The sequence below is a fragment of the Phragmites australis genome, chromosome 6 (genome assembly GCF_958298935.1).
Source record: "Phragmites australis chromosome 6, lpPhrAust1.1, whole genome shotgun sequence".
NCBI lineage: Eukaryota > Viridiplantae > Streptophyta > Magnoliopsida > Poales > Poaceae > Phragmites > Phragmites australis.
In genome coordinates, this window is record NC_084926.1 from 9,156,246 (window position 1) to 9,163,664 (window position 7,419).

Here is a 7,419-nt window from a genome sequence, read left to right on the forward strand (position 1 = left end):
CCGGCGGGCCCGGAGCCCGGCCTCACCCGAGGGACTGTTGCAGCCTCCAGGCTTGGCGACGCGGTCGGGGCTGACCGGGTGCTCGGGCTCAACTCCCAGGTCGGGAGGAGCCGAGTGCTCGGGCTCGACCCCCTGCTCGGGGGGAGCTGCGAGGACGGGGGAGTGCCCGGGGGCGGCCGGGAACTATGACCCAGCACCTGGCCCCGCGCACTCGTCGCGTTCCACCACCAGCACCATGCTTACGACTTGAGGGGTGGCCGATACGTAGAGTAGTAGTGGCTCACCTTCGGATGGAGCCACCAGCACGGGTGGTGAGGTTAGGTAGTTCTTCAGATCGCGGAATGCCTGCTCGGCCTCCGGCGTCCAGTCAAAATGACCAGTCTTGTTCAGAAGCTTGAAGAGGGGGAGCCCCCGCTCCCAGAGCTTGGAGATGAAGCACCCGAGGGCCGCCATGCAGCCGGCGAGACGCTGGACCTCTTTGAGTTGAGCTGGGGGTCGCATCTGCTCGATGGCCCAGATCTTCTCTGGATTGGCCTCGATCCCTCGGCCGGAAACCAAGAAACCGATGAGCTTGCCCGCCGGCACCCCGAAGACACACTTCTCGGGGTTGAGAGGCGGGTAGTGCGGAGACTGTTGAAAGTCTCGGCAAGGTTCTCGAGCAGGGTGGCGCGGTCTCGGGACTTGACCACGAGATCGTCGATGTAGGCCTCGACGTTGCGGCCAACCTGCGAGTCAAGGGTGATGCGAATGGCGCGCTGGAAAGAAGACCCAGCATTGCGCAAACCAAAAGGCATTGACATATAACAATAAGTCCCCACCGAGGTGGTAAAAGTAGTTTTCTCTTCATCCTCTACGGCCATGCGGATCTGGTGATAGCTAGAGTTTGCATCTAAAAAACATAAAAGATCACATCCAGCGGTTGCATCTACAATTTGATCTATACGGGGCAAGGGAAAAGGATCTTTAGGGCAAGCCTTATTTAGGTCAGTGTAATCCACACACATGCGGAGCTTGCCATTGGCCTTCGGGACGATAACTGGATTTGCTAGCCAGTCGGGGTGGTGGACCTCTCGGATGAATCCGGCGTCAAGGAGCTTGCTGACCTGCTCCCGGATGAATTCCTGGAGCTCAGGCGCCTGCCGCTGGACCTTCTGCTTCACCGGGCAGGCGTCCGGACGCACCACCAAGTGATGCTCGATCACCTTCCTAGGGATCCCGGGCGTGTCGGACGGTTGCCATGCAAACACGTCTGCGTTAGCCCGGAGGAAGGTGACGAGCACGCTTTCCTATTTGCTGCCCAGGTCACCGCCGATTCGGACGACCTGGGAAGCGTCTTCGCCCACCACGACCTCCTTCGTAGGAACAGAGGCGTCGGCAGTGAGTCGGGGTTTGGATGAAGAGGGTCCCGGGCCCCCTGGGCAGCCTTCGACCTCGGCCTGAGCTGAGACCAAGGCCATGTACGACTGCTCGCAGCAAGAAATGGCGCCGCCGGAGTCGGTGGTCACGAAGATGGGGCTTGCGGGGCCCGACATCTTGACCGTGAGATACGCATAATGCGCGGCCATCATGAATTTGGTGAGCGCCGGACGCCCGAGGATGGCGTTGTAGGGGAGGGGGAGCTCCACGACGTCGAAGAGGACGTTCTCCGTGCGGAAGTTGTCCCGGCTCCCGAAGGTCACGGGTAACTCGACCTGCCCGAGGGGCAGGGAGTGCCCGGGTGTCACTCCACAGAATGGAAGTGACGGCTCTAGGTTCCTGGAGGGCACCTGCAGTTTCTCGAAGGCCTCCTTGGAGAGGAGGTTGAGGCCTGCGCCCCCATCGATCAGCACTCTGCCGACCTTGACGTTGCAGATGGTGGGGGACACTACCAAGGGTAATCACCCCACGCCTGCAGTACTGGCGGGATGATCGGCCATACTGAACGTGATCGGAGCGTCCGACCATTTTAGGGGCCTCGTAGCCTCTTCGCTCGGGGTTGCCGAGCACACCTCACACCGCATGGTCTTGATGCCACGCTGCGAGGAAGGCGTGTAGGCGCCTCCATCGATGAAGGCGATGGTGTGCTCGGGCTCCTGAAAGCCGAGCTCTGCATTGCCGGGGGCAACCTCAGCATCGCCTCCCCCGCGGGACTCATCGCGCTCCCTCTGACGCTGCTCGACGAGGCTTTTGACCGTACGATACTCCGTAAGGTCGTAACATCTGGTCTGGTGGATTGGACACCATTTGCCTGGCTCGGGCCCCGCAGGAGCAGGAGCCCTCGCTGGAGCGGGAGCCCGTGCGGGGGCCGGAGCCCTCGCGGGAGCCAGGGCCCTCGCGGGAGCCGGAGCCCTAGGAGGGGCCCTAGCCGGGGCTCTCACAGGCGCGGGTCGTCTATCGGCGGCCGCCCGGCGTTCTTGCCGGTGGTCGGGCTCTTGGACTGGCCTATGGGCGGGGCCCTGGGCCGATTCGACAGGGGCGGCCTCACGCTTTCTTCTTTTTTTCTTTTCCCGCCTGTCGGAGCGGGAAGAACTTGGTTGGTCGGCGGTGGGGCGCTCGGGGTGTGGAGCATGCCAAGCCCGCGCCTCCGCCGCCTTGGCGCACTTGTCGGCCAGTGCGAAGAGCTCTGCAGTGGTTTCGATTTTGTGCGTACCGAGCTTCTCAAGCATCCGCTCGTCGCGGACGCACTGCCGGAAGGCGACGATGACAGCGTGGGGGGCTATCCGCGGGATGGTGTTGCGGACCTGGCTGAAACGCTGAATAAAGCACCGCAGCGTCTCCCCCTCCTGCTGCTTGACGGCGTAGAGGTCGCACTCCAAGCCGGGGCACGTGAACGTGCCCTGAAAATTAGCCACAAACTGGTGGCAGAGGTCATCCCAGGAGCTAATAGATCCTGGGGGTAAGTTCATGAGCCAAGAACGGGCAGAGCCCCTCAAGGCAACATGGAAATAATTTGCCATCACCTTTTCACTGCCACCGGCCGCCTGGACGGCCGTAGTGTATATTTGGAGGAACTCAACGGGGTCAATGGACCCGTCGTACTTCTCTGGCAGCTCAGGGCAGAACTTGGAGGGCCATCTGACCTGTCGGAGCTCACTAGAGAAGACACGGTAGCCAGTGCCGTACACCATGGCGCGGGTGGCATTCCTTGGCGGTGAACGCCGGTGAGCCGGGGAATCCTGGCGGTCGTGGGCCAGAAAAGAGGAAGCCTGGTCCTCAGCCTCGGCCTCCTGCCGGGTCTCCCGCTGGCGCTCGAGAGTGACACGCGCATCTTCGTGGCCCCTCCGCTCGTTGAGACGCAAGCGGAGGTCCTGGGCTTCGGACGCGGCCAGGGGGTGGCGCTCCGCCTGGAGGCCCCCCGGACTGTGCGAACGTTGCCCGTTGATGGGCCAGTTCTGGCGGCGCCACACGGGGTGGTGGCGCGAGAACTCTCGGCCAGCACCTGGCGGCGAGCCGTGCCGACTAGGGCAGCGACTTCTTGGATCCAGCGACCCTCCGAGGTTTCCGGCGCAGCCTGGACAGGCGGATGCCTGAGGAGACCGTGCGCCGCAAGCAGCGCGCTCCCGGGGGCACCCGGCGCTATCCAGAGGCGGACCTGGCGGCCGGAGTTTCGACCACCAGCTAGGGGTCGGATGGTGCACCGGCGGCGGCGGCGGCGGCCCTGCTGGGCCCAGCACCCTGGTCCCCTTGGGAGGGGAACGCCGCGCATGCAGATAGCGGCTGCTACTGGGACGCAGCAGCGACGGGGGCCTCTTGTGCGACGGGCTGCATTTCCTCGCTGGAACTGGAGCCGGAACGCTGGAGGCAGTGTCCACCGGCCATTTTTTCTGTGGAAGAAAACAAACAAACAGATTCAGGGATGTTCCCCCCTACCTGGCGCGCCAGTTGTCGGAGGATTAACTCCTGTTGCAGGGATCCCGAAAGACCCCTTTTTAGAGATTCGGCCGGGGGGATGATCCTGAATAAGTTCGTCGGAGAAATGAATGAGAGTAAATGAACGGCCGGTGGTGGGGGATGATGACCTAGTGCAAAAAGAAGTAAATGCACTGGAGTTTAGACAGGTTCGGGCCGCACGGGGGCGTAATACCCTACTCCTGTATGGATGCAATAACTGTCCTGAGGAAGTCCCTCAATGATGTTGCTGGTTACAAGAAATATGATCTAACTAAGAGCTTGATGCTCCTTATTCTTCGGCTGGAACTATGCTCTGGTCCTGTGCTTTGTGTTCGTCTATGGTTCGGTTCTTGATGCTTGGATGCTTGCGGCTCTTGTTCGGATTCTCCGTCCTCTCTCTTTCTTCTGCGTAGCCGACTCTTTTAAGCATTCGCCGGCCAAGACATGCCCCGAATGGGAAGGAAGGGGCACAAGTTCCAAGATGCCATGACTGGGAAAGGCGTTATCATTTCTTCTGGGTAAAGTGACGGGGGGGGGGGGGTGGAAAATGCGTCGCACGCCCGGTCACCTATCACCATAAACACCCTGGCAACGGACGCCGTGGAGAGGGCCCACTGGGCAGCCGCAGAGCAACCCGGCGCGCCCGCCCTGTCTTGTTCCTCTGCCACAGCAGGGCGGCAGACGGAACGCCTTGATCCTTGCGATGTTATCCCGAGGCAAGCCGGATGGCGTGGGACGGGACCCGTGCAATTAATGGCCCCACGCCTCTGTGCCAAAACATGGTAGGGACTGACGCTGCGGCGGGAGCAGTTGGATGTGTCAGGCCACGCACGCTCATTAAATGCGGCCTCGGACCTCTGACTGGAGGACACCTCATCGGTGGGCCCCTCGAGGGCCTTTCTAGGTCGTCGGGGCACCGAGTGCTCGGGGGTACTGTTCACGTCCCCGAGCACTCTCTCCCGAGAATGCCTATCCTTGTCCTCGAGGTACCAGGTGCTCGGGGGTACTGTTCACCTCCCCGAGCACTCTCTCCCGAGCACTCTTGCACGATCCTTCGGGGAACCGAGTGCTCGGGGGCCGCCACGTGCAGCCCCGAGCACTCTCTCCTGAGCACTCTTTGTGTGGAACCTCGGGGAACCGAGTGCTCGGGGGCTGCTGCTCGCAACCCCGAGCACTCTCTCCTGGAACTTTAGCTCTTCTGGTCATCGGGGGACTAGGGTGCTCGGGGGTGACCAGGCACCGGCCCGAGCACTTTCTTGCCGGCACTTAGACTCCGTGGATCATCGGGGAACTGTGGTGCTTAGGAACCACTAACTATGGCTCCGAGCACCTTCTCCCGGGACTCGAGCTTTTCTCATCCCTTAGGAGGGACCTCGCGGGATGGCGCCATGTGGCGGATGGCTGGCCGGGCCTCGGGATTCAGGGACCCCTGGTTCTAGATAAACCGACAGTGGTAGTATGCACGCTGGATGATCCGACGATGAAAATAAGAACACAACGGATAGTTCAGTGTTCGCAGGGGTTTTGAGTGGGGGTTCCAACAACTAGTTTTCTATGTTGTACACACCGAATGTTCCGTGAGTATACCACTATTAACGTCGGAACATCCGGTGTTCACAGTTTCTGTGAGTTGTTAGGGTAACGGCTAGTCCATAGGTTTGAGGCTATAAATAACCTTCTACTCGATTATTTGAGAACACTGGAGTCCAGGGAAGCCCTTGTACACCTAAGAAGACATCCAAGCCATCAAAGTGCTAAAAATGTTCATATAAGGTGATTAAGCATAAGATTAGTAAGTGATGAGTGATTATATGACTAGAGAGAAGAGTTACTAGGTGTTGCTACCTAGAGAGTAGATCAAGGAGTGATCCAATCTTATACCTCGTGGTACGTCAGCACTTTGGAGTCTTGGTAACTTGCTGACACCTTGAGCCGGAGTTGCTCAAGCTTATTGACCGTCCGACTTAGTGTGGAGCAGCAACAAGACGCTTGTACGGGGACATGGAGACTCTTGCTTTGGTGGCTCAAGCTCCAAAGTGAAGACGATGACAAATGACCGAGAGAGAGGCTAGTGGTGAACCTTGCCTTTGTGGCTTGGTGTCTTATCCGGATTGAGACATTATCTTTTTGACTTGGTGGCTCAAAGTCTTGGCAACCGAGGGTATATCCTTAGTGAAGCACTAATATGGACTAGTGGTGGCATTCATACCATTGATACTATGAGATAAAAATCCGTATGCCTAGTTTGCTCTTTCTACCTTATTTATGTCGTTACATTTACATACTTGCAATTTACCTTCCTAAATATGTTACAAGCTCTTTTGATCGATAGAGTAGATACACTAGATAAATCTAGAGCATATTTAGATAGAATTTGATATAGGTTTATCTTGTGCAGTTTTTGGAGCTGAATAGATTATAAGTATCTTAATTCATCCTCTCTTGGAACGTCACTGATCCCTACAGTGCTTATTCTGAAATTTTCTACCTTGTTGGTGTTATTTCTTTTAGTTGCTAGAGGCATAAAATTTACGTACTAAGGTACAAAATTAGGTCTTAAATTCTCTTGTCTCTAAATCATTAACTTGTAGAGTTTTTTTTCCGATGTCTATCCTTTTAGATTAAAGTGTTTCTTCCTTCAAGTTACAACCTTTTATAGCTATAACTTGTGAAATTGGTTTTATTGGAACCTAGAGTTTATATACAATCATGGGAGTCATGATTTTATTTACGTTCTTGATTGCAACTTGTTTTTTCTTTTCAGATTTTACTTTTGCTTAAGTTTTGAGACGCGTTGGATAAAACAAAAGATAATGTTATCCGATTCGAAAGAATTTAATAAAAACATATATTCATCTTCTCTAGTCACTGTTTTTGATCTACTGAATAGTTAAGGTAGCGAGTGGTAGTTTTTGCCGGTTGGCCTGTTCATGCATTTTTCTTATCACATTTGGCAGTATGGGAGTAGTCGTGGACGCCGGGGGCAACGTTTGGACCTTTGGTAGTATGTACTATGTTGTTAAGGTGCAAGCTTACTCACGTTGATTCGAACCTTTTAACTACTCCTACGACGAGCATGATTAACGTGTAATGGTGACATTTTGTTTAACGTGCTGTGCTAGCTGCCAGAGAATGTGTACACGTTCGGTGGATTAATACTGTACAAACCAAGTCGATAGTCGAACAGACAAATCATTGTAAATCTTTAGGCACGGCGAGTTAAGTGTGAGCACAGATCGATCAGTGGGCTGCTACTGTTCAAATTAGGTCACTGACGCCGCCTGATGCTTGAGAGAGACCCAAGCTGCATGCAGCCTGCACGCCAGCTCAGAGCCTGGATCTAAAGTGCGACGACGAATCTCCCAGCTGCGCAAACGAAGGACCAGCAGATCAGCGTTGCGAGTGGGAGATGCTTGAGGTGCACTGCATACGGCGCAAAAGTCCGTGAAAGCCACTATAGTGACGCACGCGCGGCGCGCGTCGACCTGCAGCGTGCCTGTTCCCATGGAACCCTGGTCCAGGGTCCCTGGAGCACCGTGCAGGGCCTGC